Source organism: Camellia sinensis, chromosome 1 (genome assembly GCF_055761805.1).
Source record: "Camellia sinensis isolate YWXY chromosome 1, ASM5576180v1, whole genome shotgun sequence".
Lineage (NCBI taxonomy): Eukaryota > Viridiplantae > Streptophyta > Magnoliopsida > Ericales > Theaceae > Camellia > Camellia sinensis.
This window is the reverse complement of record NC_138961.1, coordinates 113,905,421-113,921,158: the sequence shown is the minus strand read 5'-3', so window position 1 is coordinate 113,921,158 and position 15,738 is coordinate 113,905,421.

Genomic DNA, 15,738 nt, shown 5'->3' with positions numbered 1-15,738 from the left:
TTATTTGCATAACAAATTATGGGATAAGTTGTTATGAAAATATAAACTTTAAGGAACAATTTGTTATAAAAATATAAACGTCAAAGAATATCTGTAATTTTCAAAACCTCAAGAAGATATTTATAATTTAACTAAACCTCTTCGACGAGATATATGTAATTTGCCCTAAAAAAAAAATTGCCTTATAATAGAGATGGACATTGATTCATTTGGCTCCTCCAGCTGCCCTATTCAGTTTTATCTTTTTTTTAGATTTAGGAAAGTTGTTTTAATTTATAGGGTCGACATAAACTAACATTTTTAGTTTGATATATTAATAGATTGACTTTGAGATTTATAATTTTAACTCAGAACAACCTACTATCAAATTAATTAATTAATTATAATATATATATATATATATATATTTGTTGGGAACTATACTTTATCATTATTAATTTTATTGAAACTCATATTTATGGTGATGTGTGATTAAATTTATTGAATATATAAAATTCTTCAATTTATAATAATATCAGTATATTTATTTAAGAAATATAAAGTGTGATTGAATTTAATTACAGAATATATATATATATTTTTTAACATATAGTCCCATGAGTTGGCTTGAGATTTATAATTATTTTTTTGGACTAGACTTGAACAAATGTAGAGAACCGATATTAGAGCAAGACCGGGCTTTGGTACATACAAAGTCCCTTGTTATCTAGGGCTTGCCCGGCTGATGAATATCCATCCCTACTTATAACTAAACATCAAATGAGATATAACCAAATAACTTTTAGATCATAATCAAAATTTTATTACAAACAACATCACAATGTGTCATAACTAAAGAACATAGTAGGTCATATAACCATTGACTCAAAGGTCGTAACTAAATGTGCAACGAAAAAATGAAAAATTATGAGGTATAGCTGGGTTTGTTTTATCTTGAGTTGTTATCTCAATTTAATAAACCGTTTGGCTTAGTAGGCCCATTTTAAGACCGGTTTAGATAATTTAAACTATTCACTTTTTAAAACTCGTTGAGAATAATAGTAATGCAAAAAATGAAGATGATTGGATATTGATAACTATATGTCTGAATCATATTTGTTTTAAAAAAATAGACGACAAATATAATTTTAAAATTAACCATCAATTTTTTGTAATATAAATTTGATTAAAAAATAAAACTATCGATATTCGAGGATCTTGATTTTTTATATAAATATTTTACTCGACGAGACCTAAAAAATGAACGGTTCAAATCGGTCTCAAAATGGGCCAATTAAACTCAAATGCTCTATCAAGTTGCGATGGCCAACTTGAGAGAAGTCAAACCTAATCTATTTGCACACCATGGAAATTTTCAATACACGCCACAAATAGTGTTCAGATATAAATTTTTGAATAAAAATTAAATGTTTAAATATAAATTTATGAATATAAATCAATTGTGCTGATATAAACAATTAAATGGAATGTTTATTTTAGCAATTTATTTTTATTCATAATTTATGATGTGCATTAAGAATTTATATAGTATGCAAATAAAATTTTCCAAAATTGTGTAGTGTGAATTACGGGTAAATTACTCTTTGCCCCTTAAATTTTGTTTTATTTTATTTTTTTCTCTTTTCTGGAGCATTCCATTCTCATGTTTCTAATTTTTTTCTAAATTATTTCAAAAATTAATTTATATTTAACATTAGACAATAACATATCAGCAATTAATGGCATAAAGTAGTTTATTATATATTATTTACACCTCTGACACACTCCAACTCTAATATAATATTATATTTTTTATGTCATGTGCTAATTTTGAATAAAAATTAACTTTAGGGATAAATTGAGAAGAATTTAAAATACGAAGGGCTAAAATCGAGGGAAAAATTTTAAAGTCTAAAGTGAAAAATGACCAAACATAAAGGACAAGGTGTAATTTACTCGGTAAATTATATTAACATCTTGCAGTTTAGGAAAAAAAAATACAAGCAGTCTTATAATTTTAACATAATTACATATCCATTTAATAAGGTTAAATGGATCAAAATTAATACAAATAGTGTAAAGGCACAACAATAAATAAGAAAAAAAAAATATACATATTAATTTAAAAGAGATGATAATATTATTTTTTATCTATAATCACTAACGAATTATTGATTAAAAGAAATTAAGTACTATGATTTTAAACGTAATCCATCTGTGTTTTTTTTTTTTAGACTAATGAGATTTGATCAACTTAATATTCGTATTATTGTAATTTTGTTTTCATATCTTATCTTTTATATTTTAAGACTTGAATTGTTGTATTTTTATATTTGTTGATGATTTTGAAATGTCAAAATTTGTTTTATATTGATTTTTGTTATTAAGATTTTATTTATTTATTTAAAAAACTAATTATAACATGAAAAATTATAATTATTTTTTGGATGCGAGCCAAGGGGGTGCGCCAAAAAAAAACAAAAAACAAAAATGTTTAAGACCCCCTTTCCCCCAACCCCTTTGACTCATTTTGCTTTTGATTGGTCCATTTTTTTTTTCTTCTTCTCTCCCAATCTCCAACCCCCACATATGTGTGTGTGTGTGTGTGTATGTGTGTGTGTGTGTGTGTGTGTGTGTGTGGGGGGGGGGGGAGTTTTGAGGGGTCTTAATCAGTCCTCAAAAAAAAATTGGACTTAAAGTATAAAATGAATCAAAGGGGAAGAGTGGACTTGGATATAAAATGAAGCAAACGAGCAGGGTAATCACAATAAATTATTGTGAATAAATAACAAGAAATGCTGTAAAAAAAAATTAGTTTTTGGCTATTTTAATAAGTTAAAATTTTTGTGTTTGGAAAAATTGTTAAATTTTTTTTAGTTGGATGTGATGTTTGTGAGAAAAAAAGTGAAATGATTATGAGTTTGATTTGACATTTTGTCTTATTAACTATTTTAGCTTATTTTATCTTTTTGTAAATTTTAACCTAAAATAGCCCTCGCCAAACAGGGTCATAATATCAAAAATACAAGTTAGATGGTTTGACCAAATCATGAAATAAGTTTAGTTTCCGCATTAAAATTAGAAATTTTATTACTTTCTTTGTTTCAAATAAAAACCATATAAACAAATCAATAACATTCAATACAATGACAAAATTGAGTCACGAATGTATGTGTTAAAATTTTACGGTTTTAATCTTAGGAGGTCTGATATCACTGGTAAGATTTATAAGATCTATATATCTAGAATTTAAACACCATATAAATATGATTAAATTAAACAATTATAATAAATTTAGATGCATACCATTTAATCTTATCATGAGATATTCCTTTTATCCTGAAAAATGATTTTCACAAATTGAAAAATGTTAGCACTGACTCTTTCCCTCCACCTCATATTCTTTAGGTTGTTTTTAAATGTAAGAGTTTTGAGTGGTGAATTATGGCATACGTTAAGCCATAGGGACGTATGTTTATAGCAAATCTTTTATTAGAGACCAAGTACGTGTAGATGTTTTTCAAGATATTCTAAACATATTCTTTCTAATAGCATATTTTCCTTTGGTCATTCTTGTCATTTCCCTTATTACCATGCGCTACAAAATAGGCTTAACCAATTATATGATGTCACGTAAACCAAGGTGAGCCCATTTAACCTTCACAATTGGATACACAATGTAAATTTCTCTACTTTGATAATAGTGGGAAAGCTAAATTGTGCTCAACATTACAGACAACATGTAACGTTTATGTCCTTTGAGTTTTTGAAAATATATTAAATATTGTTAATTGTGTTATTAGGGTCATTAGGATTGATACATCAATGTTTTAGTTTGTTAAAATATGATATAAATTTGTTAGGATTGTTCTTTAAAATTTGATAAAAATTTGTTAGGATTGTTCTTTCGCACTTGGAGTTGTCTGAAAGTATTTTAAAAATCCAGAAACTCTATTATGGGTGTTGACACCAACTCCAGGAGGGTCAATACTAGCTCCCCTTTCTTTTATTCATTTTGGTTTTGTTTTCTTAGGTCAACACCACCTGATCCTTTTATTCTTGTTTCGTTGCTTCTTTGTGGGGTCGACAACAGGGCCTTTGGGTGTCGACACCTTGTCTGGTGCAAAATTAAACAAAGCACACTGTTTCTTGGGGTCGACACCACTCCTCTAGGAGTCGACCCTTGCCAGAAACCTAGAATTTCTATTTCAGTGGTTGGGTTTTTTTCTTTTGGACTTTTTGACTTTTCCTTGGTTGACTTTAGGACTTATACCTCACTTTTGAACTAGACTATAAATAGAACCTCATGCACTCTCCATTTTTTCACTTTACTCTCGTTTCTCTCACTTTTTCCTCTCTAAACCATGAAACCTCAATCTCTCTCTAAACTTAGCTTTTTCCCTTCAAGCTTCAAATCTACTCACTTCGGCTCATCTTTTTGTTAGCTCTTTAGGGATAAAAAGTAGAGCTTGTCAAGAGCTTCCTTCTAATCTGAACAAATCATCATTCTGTCGCGGTCAACTTTTGGGATTTTTTTTCTTCATCTTCTTTCTTCCTTTGATGTAGGGATCTTCTTGATGACTTGTATTCTATTTAGCTTGGTTATGTGTTATTTTGATAACTTGGAGCTTGAAAAAGCCAGGGGTTTGGTAAATCTATTTGTTAGGAAAAAGATAAGAATCCCAAATGTTCTACCAACATTTTTACCAAAGGTCTCACATGGGTGTGGAATCCACACCATTTGGGTCCCATATGGGTCCCACACACATGTGAGGCATTTGGTAAAAATGTTGGTAAAACATCTGGGGTCCTTAGCATTACTCATTTGTTAGTGCATAAAAAGGGGATCACTCATGAGCTTTGCTTGTTGTTCAACTTAAACCTCACTTGTTGCTTTGTGAGATGGTTTTGAAAAGAAAATTGAGTTTGGAGATAAAGTTCTATTCTTTCTATAAAAACCTTTGAGATGTGGTAGTTGTGGAAAATCATGACGATTTTGGAAAACCATGACGATTTTGGAAATCTTGATATCGTGTTGGATTAAATTATAGTTGTTATATTTTAATTTTGTATTAGAGATAACTGTTTGGGCTATCAGTGGAGAATAGCATTGCCGTGTGATAGAAAGTGCATGTGATTTAGGCAATTGAATTATTCACAAATCACGCATCCCATTTATCATAATTTGTGAACCTTGTACTTAGTACTTTGGTAATGTGTTATGTTGGGAACACTTACATTGTTTTTGAGAAAAAGAGGTAAATGCTGTGGTGAATCCGTGTAGGGGGTGCGGTTGTAGATAATTAATTTGGTTATAGGTCCATGGTGAAAGTCTGAAAACCTGCGTGGTTAGGTGCTAATTCCTTCCGGTTAGGAGTCGGTAAAGTGGCTTTTGGTAGTGCTTTTATAGCCTACTTGCAGATACTAGACCGAGGATTTACAATACTGTATTTACTGTCCTATTTTCTATTTGAAGAAAAGTATTAGAAATGTGATTTTTGAAGTCTTGCATCCATTGTTTCAAATAGGGTAAAACTCGTATTTTGGCATGACATGGTTAAACATTATACACTTTATTGAGATATCTTTACTAGGCTTTTGCTGACCCTACGTGGTTTGAGGTGTTGATGGCGTGCCTCCACTAACATGATTAGTTTAAGAGGATCTTGGAGCTAAAGGCTCGTTTTAGTTTTTCTTTTCTTTTGTATTGGGCTTTGTTGTATTGGGCTTTTGACTCACTTTTGTTGTAACCAAGGAATGTCTTGGAAACTTGTAGTCTTGAAGGCATAAACTTGTATTTATTTGATGTTGTTTGTTATAGGTCACTTGCTATAGATTCATATTCTAGAATTTATGAATGTAAAAGTGCATATGATACTATTCTGTATGGATCAACGGACATTTGTTAATGAAATATGGTTCTTGGGAATGTTTTAGATTTTAATAGTTGAGATTTAGTAAGCTTCCGCATGTCTATTGAGAGATATAAGGTGTATTTCAATATCTATAGTTTCAGGATGTGATATGGAGGTTTCGTTCCCTTGCTGCATTAATTTTTTTCTTGTTTTTGTAACAATGCCATATAATGTTAATGTTTACATTTTTCACTATTATAATTGATTTGGTCTAATTTTCATTGAGTTGCTAGGTAGGCATTTAAATTCTACTTTCATTTGTTATGTTGGAAGTACATTTATTGGCTTGAGAATAAGGCTCATAGACTTTTCTGTCTTTGATACTTTGGATGTATGAAGTTGCAATCCTAACTAAATTATATATTTTGTTGTCTTGGTTCATTTTGATTTGATCAATAGTCAAAAACAAAACTGAGACTGCATATCCATTTTCCTTAATGAGTTACGTGTAGAGGCGGTTACGAAAAATTGGTTGTAGATTACGGTACTAGATCATTGGGCTCTTTTTTTTTTTTTTTTGTCTATTATGTTATAAGTGTGGAAATGTACCACATTTAGTGTTATGTTTCATATTTTAGAACTCGGTTAGCATTATCATATCCATCATGATTGTTCATTTTCATAAATAAGAATGCGAAAGTTACATCATTAACTTAAAAAACAATAAAAATTCACTCTCATACGTACATATGAGGCACCAATAATTACAATTGATAAAAATACCCTTAGGCTTACAATTACGTGAAAAAAAGGGGTTAACTCTTGATAAATTACAATGGCATTCTGCCTATATATAAAAGGCTCTGTGGTTGAAAAACATGAGGAAAACTGCTCGATTCAAATGAAATTCTAGAAACACTCTCTATTAAACACAAGTTTCATTTAGTTATGTCAACAATAGTCAATTACATTAAGCCCTACAAACTTTCAATATTAATTCATAACTAATAACAACTTAAATAATCCTGCTCAATGGACTCAATAATATACACAATGAAGCACTTCTCAATTTATCATCAAGTTCAATCAAATCACATATAATACACTCTTTATCTTTATCAATGCTCAATCGATAAGATTTTATTTAAATTTTCCAAAATCAATTAACTAATCTCCATTTAAATCGAATTACAAATTTATACAACCCAACCAAACCTTAGGTTTCTACAACAAATTTCCAAAATGATTATAAACCTCAAATTTCTCCAATTCATGAAATTCTAGAAAATTATGTTTTTCTATTTTGGACTTTCCACCCATCTCAATACACATTAAAAATCACCTTTGATAGGAAATACATTAAGAAATGCACACCGCAAACTAAGCCCTAATTTCCCATTACACATGCTTTGAAATTTCTACAATGATTCTAAAATTTGTGTAATACAATACCATGTATTCATGTATACAAACTACATTAATAAAATTTAAAGAAATCCCTATCTCTTGAAGAGAAGGGGAGAACCAAGAACAAACCCCCAAATTTGAACTCGTTGGAAATTGATCTCCACCAGTTAAAACGACACCCTCAACACGGTCGTCATTTTGGTCTAAAGAACTAGTATCTAAATCTTTGTTGATCTCGATGGATGAAGGGATTGGTGTGACTTAGAAAGTTTTGGAGAGAAGAAAGAGAGAGAGAGAGAGAGAGAGAGAGAGAGATGATTAGATTTTTGAGTGAAAGGTGCACAAAATTCCAGGCTGGACAAGCTGTGCGGCGCATGTGGGCACCCTCTCTGCACGTGCAGTTTGTTAGATTCCCAAAAGTTGCTCCTCTTTTCCTGTCGCACGTGCGGGTCCAGCCCACTATGCGTGCAAGCCCATGCTTGAAAATCCAATTTCCCATCGCACAAATCCACACATGCGAGCCCTCTTGGCCACATGTATGGGAAAGTCTGGTTTCCCAAAATTGTTCCTAAGGCACTCCCACATTCCCCGATTTCATCCTTACGCCCGAAATTAAAAAATTTCTACCTCGCAAATCCATAAGAAATAAAGACACAACTCTAATCATGATAACTAAACATAAGTCAATGTACAAGGGTTCCGAAAGTGGGACAATAAAGTCCTAAAACACCCTCAAGTCAGGTCAACAACCTGGGACATCACATTTAGGCCCTCGAATTTACTTGTTAGCTCAATATTCTATTCTATGTTATGGGTTTTACTTGTTATGGGTTTTGCTTGATTTTGATGACATCTTTTGCCCAATTCGGAGATTGGCCTTTACTAATATTCTATTTTATGATTTTAGTGATTAATTATTTCAAACAAGTCCATTTTGAGTCTAAACCCATTACTACCATAAAACTATGACTTGAATAAAATAAATATCATTTATTTTAGATTAAAATAGTAAAGTCATATTTTTCAATAAAAAAAATGATTTTTTTTTAAAAAGTAAAAGTGCATTTTAATAATCCATGGTCATAAACTTAAACTAAAATAAATAACACTCATAAAAATCATCCAAAGCATACAATTTTGCATAGAAAGTCATTTAACTTGATTTATTGAAAAGTCAATGCAATCAAGAAACACACACATGATATAAAGAACAAGGAGACTTACCACAATGCCCATTCAAGTGTCTTTCATGCATTACATTAAATAAATGTGAACCTAATATACAACTAAAAATACAAATGATGGCCCTAAACCCAGTTTGAGGCTATTAAAATGATGATAATGTACAAAAAGCAACTAACAAGTAAAAAATGAAAAAATGTGCAGAATATTTTACATGATTCTAATCAAGCTTAATGCATGAATATTACATGATTACTTAGTCCTAAACATCCTATTTTAAATAAATAGATGAAACATGCAAGAAAAGGCCAAAAAAAAAAAATTTGATGAACTACATGATGATCATGCCATTCTAACACACCTACATGACTACACACTGAAAAACAAGTAAGAAAATGTACTGAAATAAAGAAAAGATAAGGGTTTGCCCGTTGGTTTCAAAGAATCGAAGAAACACGAACAAAAACATAGTTTACAAGCCTCCCTCAAACTTAGGTTCTCATTTTAGTCCAAGTTTCCAAGCCTTAGGTTATCTTTTGATTGCCTTTAGTTGCTATTAGATGAGAATTTTGGAGTTAGAGTAAGAAGGTGGGGGGAGACAATGTTTTCACTTTGAAAAGCTCTCAATTTGCTCTAAAAAGTTCAACCCTTGAAAGAGTGGGGTGGGGGTGGGGGTGCTTTTTAGGCACAATGAGCTTGGGGAACAAGCTAAAGGAGGCAACTAGGGTTGGCTATCGCTTTTTCCCTAGTGTCTCCCTCCAAAGTCGATTTAACAGCCTTGCAAAGTTTCTAATTCTGGCTGTCGGGAGAATGTGCGGCCTCACGAACTAGCTGCAATCGCACAAGGCACGTGCGGGCACATGTGCAACAAGGTGTCAATTTGCATGCCTAGGTATGGAATTGCATAACGTTGGCTAGCTTGTGGTCAAAGTAAACCTAAATTGCCTTTCGATCAATGTTTTTGATAAAATCAGTCACTAATTTTGGAAAATTTCATTAATCAAGATACAACCGGGCTTCCCCCCTCTCTCTGTCTCTCTCTCTCTCTCTTTGTGGGTTTGAAACTTTGTTTTTAGCTAGAAATAGTTTAGGGGTAGAACGGTCATTTTTGTAAACAGTCCATTTTTGGCCAAAACAGAGTAATATAGCAACTTCAAGCAATCTCCAACTTTCTAAGGATGGGGCAATTACCATTTCGTCATCGGGAGACTCGCAATTACCCATAGTCATAGGATCAGGCAAAATGAAGTGTCTACAACTTGTAGCTGCAACAGGTCATAGTCATAACGAAAACTTAATTTCCATAGTTAAAAGCCAAATCACATTACAAGGTTATGGTGGATTCAAAAGCCCCAAGACCTCTTTTAATTTATTTTCATCATCATTACTTTTTTATTTTTGTTTTAGAATCAATTTGTAGTTTATTTGATAGTTTGGAGAAGTTCCAACAACAATCTCTAGAATTAAAATAGAAATCAAATCTGATTTTTACGCAATTAATCAGTCCTTGTGGATTTGATATCATACTCTTACTATACTAGTAGTTTTATTACAAAAATTAAGTTGGTTTTATGACAGATCATTATGCCATCTCATCGTAAGATTTGAAAGAAATTTTATTTAGAGAAAATTAGTGATAAATCCATATTCCCACCTCTATAAGTCATTAAGGACAAGGGTGAAATTATTGGGGCCATAAGGACATTTTATTGGAAATTTGTTGGTGAAAGGACATTACCACTTATCTATTGAATTTGTAACGCTTCAACTTTTATTACTCGAATAACATTGCCATATCCATTATCAAGTCCATTTTCATAACAATAGAGATGCAGAAGCAATAAGAAATTGAACAAATTAAAATGTTCTCTCTTTTGAATACATACAATGAATACAATAAATGCCCTTAGACTTACATCAGAAAAAATAGATAAACAAATTAACAAAAGGGATTAACCCTCTTTACAACACATGGACATTCTGCCTATACATATAAGGCCTCGTGGCCAACAAAACAAAAGACTTCAAATCTTAAACAATCTTCAAGTCTTCGCACTTGAAAAGTTTTCAACAATTTGCAATGAACACAAAAGACAAGTAGAGATCCCAATTCTTCTAAACAATAACAAACCTACTGATATATAAGATCATGCATGCTCCACCTAAATATTTTACTTTTTTTCAAGAAAATGTTCCTCATTCGTGTAACCTACCATAGTTATTCAAAGGATTTCTCAATTCCATATGATAGTTCAACACTTATTCCACAAATTTTAAACAATATCTATATATATATATATATATGTATATCCACCTCAAATAAAGGTACTCCCAAAATTCATCACATCTAGCAATATCTAGAATCACAATAACAACTCTATGGACTCGCCTTTTTCCACGCCCCGCCTTTCGGAAAGGGTTGAAAAGAAGGCCTCACAATTCGGACTCTCGCAGTTCTGAATCTAGTCTCACAAGTACAATGTCAAACTGATAAACACCAAAGAGTCCAAATCCGACAAACCTTTTTGAAAAATCGATTTTAAATCAAATAATGCCAAAATTTGGACTGCTTTGCCAAATACAGAGTCGCCACCTAAATATTTTATTTTTGAAAAAATTTAGGAAACCTTGACTCGTGTCGAAGGCCACGTGTCCGTTATTACCAAAGTTGCCTCGGCTCGGGAACTTAGGTACGAGAGGGGAAGGTCCTGAAATGAGCACCCCCTGCTCGCCTGATCAAAGATCGGTCTCTACTAATCATGATATGATATTTTATAAACATTATATGTTCTTATTATGGTTATTAAACTAGCTTTACTATGTGATGCGCACAAGCAAGTATAGACTAGTTTTCTCAATTTGGAATAATTCAATTCATGTTTGTTTACGAAAATAGTTTGAATTTGCCACCTTAAGTGGGCTTAAAGATGTGAATTTGCTACCAAACATAGTGGGCTTAAAACATAATTTGCCACTCAACAAAGCGGGCTTAAAACACACATTTGTTGAATTGCTCCAATTCAAACAATAAGCCTTCATCCACAGGCATTCATGTAGTTTAGCATTTAAGCACATAGCCTCATGGAAAGTATGCAAATCATGGAAATATGGCAATCACACTCATGCAAGATGCTAAAGCATAAAAACTCACCGAGTACTCCAAGCCAAAACAGAAACTAGTTAGAAAGATGCATGCCTAATACAACACATGCAATATGAAATTAATAGGCTCGGCTACTAATATGGCATATGAATCGATTTCAACAACATGTGATTAAACACGTATTCAAAGAAGATATTGAAATAGCAATGCAGTTTGTATGATGCGCCGAGCCTCGGTGCATGCAAAACAAATGAATGAATGCAAGCATGCGATATGCTAATTTGAAACATGTCCCTAATCTAACCATCAAAAGTGATTAAATAAAAGGGAGAAAGACGTAGGGTTGGAAGACATACACACATGCACGCACACTTATTACAACATTACGTCCTCTCGAAGGAGGGTCCGAATGAATAAGCTAACTAACTAGCTACGCTAATTAAGCTAACTAATTATTACAAACAGAAAACGAATAACTAGTTGAACTAACTAATTATTGAAAACACTTAATTAGCTACAACTAATTAATTACAACACATGCTTGATCTAACGCTAATTAAACTAACTAGCTAATCACAAGAAACGAGGAATGCATGCATGCTTGATCCTTCACCCGAAAAGCCACCGTTTTGCTATTACAAGCCTCTGTTTGCATATATGATCACTGAAAATTCTACTAACTTCCAGAATATCTCTGCTCCACCTCAGGAACACACTGTGCAAAAATCATTGATGCTCAACAAGGGGGACAAGGGGCCGGTTGGCTACCAATGGTGGTCGGTCGGCTACCATTGGTGGGCAGTTGGCCACTGCTGGTTCACACTTCCACGCTGTAACAGAGAGCAAAACAGAGCACCACAGTGTATTCTCATAGGTTTTGTGTACTATTTACCCTCTTTATCATCACACAAGCTCAAAAGAGAGAAACTTTTAGCCCTCAAACCATCAATCAAGCAATTTCCATGCATGATGGCTAAGGGACCAAGTTTGTACAAGTTTAATAAATACACAAACAAGACCAAAATGACCACCACCCTATCATACATGATCAAGGGCAATGGTGACCAAGGAAAATGACACATTTTATCACTTTGAGTATGAAATGTCCCATTTGCCTTGTGTTCAAATTAACGTCCAATTTGAACACATGCAATGCAACACAAAGAATGCTTATCTTGCACACTTTTACTTGTCAATTTTTGTTTACTCATTTTAGTTACCAAACCATTCATTAGTCAATTTGTCCATTGGTAAGTATCTTCTAAAGTGAAAGAAGTGTCAACCAAGGGGTAGTTCAAGGCATGAGGGAAGCTTCATGCCATTGGTAATGAACCCTCAAAGGAGGATTAAACCATTAAGCATGAGCCTCAACCTCATGCTTAAACAACCCTAAGGTTGAAACAACCCTCAAAACAAATGAAAAAGCGAAGAAATGATGGACGTTGCAGAGATTGTATGTGCTGAAATTGAGTGATAAAAACACTAAAAACATGCAACCAACTCACATCAATGAAGGTTAAAGCCTTAAAACACTAAACTAGCGAATGAATTAACACTACAACTATGCAAAACAAGAATCAAACAAGCTAACCAGTCCAAAACAGAGCTAAAACAGATTATTTCAGAAGCAAAAACATGCTGGACTTGAGCTAAGTTAAGCTAGAAAAACATGCTAACCTGTGAAGCTAACTAGGCATGCAAATAAGACATGGGGGGGGGGGGGAGGGGAGGCTAACCCCTCCAATTTTGGACTTTAAAGCAAGTTTTTGGCCACTGAGAATATTCTGAAATTCACTGGTTAAAAGGCCCAAAAAAGTTGGTTTGAAAGTGATGAATGAAAAACAAAAAAACTATACAAACAAATAAGCAAAAAGGGTGAACCACCCCTAACTAAAAAGAGGCTCAAACTATCACTTTTGGGCCACAAAAATAGAGTTTCTTATGGTTCAAAACTAGCCTCAAATCAGTTTAAAAAGATGAGAAAACAAGTATACTAAACAAGTGAACAAAGCAAGTAAACTATCTCTTGAAGCAAAGAGCAACTCTAGGCACAAATCCAAGCTAAAACCACATGCTAGAGCTCAAAACAAGTCTCAAGGAACCTCAACTCAAAGAGAAGGAGATTTGGTTTAAGAGGTATAGGCTAAAGTGTAGAGAAACCAAGCATACACACACAAATTTGCAAGAGAGAGAGAGAGAGAATTTTACTCCAAAATTGCTAACCTCTCAAAATGGGGGAGGAACCCCCATACTTATAGAAAAACACCCTTTAAGCTTACAAACATCGCACCATACACGTGTAGGGGGATGCAGCTTATTGTGCCAACAGTTGGCATAGCTATCAACAAATATCCAAAAAAAGGCATTGGTGGCCGATTGGCCACACCTCTAGCCGACAACCATCATCCATGGCCGACAGCCCATGGTGGTGGCCGATAGGTCATCAAAAAGGTTCCAAACTCAAAAACAACAAGAATTGGTCAAAAACCAAGCATAAAACAGATAAGGTTTCAAAGCTCAAAGGCAGGGCACTCCACCAAGAACTTTGAGCACTTAAAATGAACACATGAAATCATAATCATTGAGTGCACAAGAGATGACGTCCGAGTCTTGAGAACAGTCAAAAATGGGGTGTCTACAAACTCTAACCCCATAAAACTATCAAAGACATCTACCATATTTTATGGCCTTAGCATAAAGGCAAATGGAGCGCCCAATACAATATATATAACCAAATGAAGTCACCTGAACAACAATACGTACTCCCATATTTTACCGACTATTGGCATGGAAGGCAAATGGTGCACCTCTCATATCACAATACATATACAAAAATAAACTAGCAACACTAACACATAAATAACCCGGCTTCGTCAAGCCATAACTACCATAACACATTTTACTGGGCACGAACTGAAAGGGAACAAAATCTGTCTCAAAGCGCCACACTTTACTAGATCTAAGTCAGAAGAGAGAGGAACCTCAACACACTTTACCGAACACAACCTGAAAGGGAGAGGTAACTATATCAATGCATCACGCTTTACAGAGTGCTAACCGGAAGGAAACAAACTATATAGTACCTTCTTCATCCAACTCATCACATAACACATCATTCTAGATTATACAGTCTAACACATGGCCTTTGACACATATGTTCTATTTAGCAACAAACAATACCATCCTCTACCGATAGCTAAGGGCAAAATTCTAACAACACAATCCTCATAAAGCAATAAGCTCAACTGCAACAATAACATGGATCCCAAAATATAAACCCATTTTTTCCCCTCAATTCATAAAAAGGTTTTACAACATCTCTTTAATTTCAAACCCAATTTCATTTCTCCAAATCCCAATCCTCCTACAATTTTGCCAACACCCTTTATAATTATCAAAATCCCAATTTGTTGTTATACACATATAACCCAATATATACACATCATAAACCACTTCCAAATTTTCAAAATCATTTACTTTTTCTCTCCTCTTCACAAACTCAACCCTAATTCACAACAGTCAATATTGTTTTAAATAATTATAAAGTCAACAACTCAACTCATCCTTTCCAATTCACATAAGATCATTTAAAAATTTAAGGCATTTCATAATACTCTTTTTAAACATGTACCATTAGCATAAAATTCTTGTAATCAAAGATAAAACACGAAGATATACTTCTTAACCCAAAACCCTAACTTCCACTTACATGTTTTTCAAAAATCTCTTTCAACAATTTAGTTTTTATGCAATAAAATCTACCATACATTTTTCTATAGCAAAACATTGAGAAGTAGCAAAGAAATCCCTACCTCAAAGCAAAGAGAAGAAGAAGAAGAGCAAAACCCCCCAAAAGTAAAAAATGACGAAATGATGATCTTTGATTAGAACGACGCCCACGATGCGCTCAATAATCCATCTCAAAGGAGCAAGGTGAGAGGATGACCTGATGTGAGTAAATTTGAGAGTTTGTGTGAAAAGCAAAAGCTTAGAGAGAGAAGTTGCTGGGTTACGGTGTAGAGAAAAAAAAGAGAGAGAAGAAAAAAGGAAAAAAAGTGAAGAAAAAGGATGTGCGAGGGTCTATTTATAATACTAGGACAAAAGTGGGTTTCTTATCCCCAAAAGTCAACTTAAAAGAATAAGTTTAAACTCCCACTCCCCCCCAAAAAAAAATAGAGCCCAAATACGCTAAAGGATTTCTAAAATTTATTG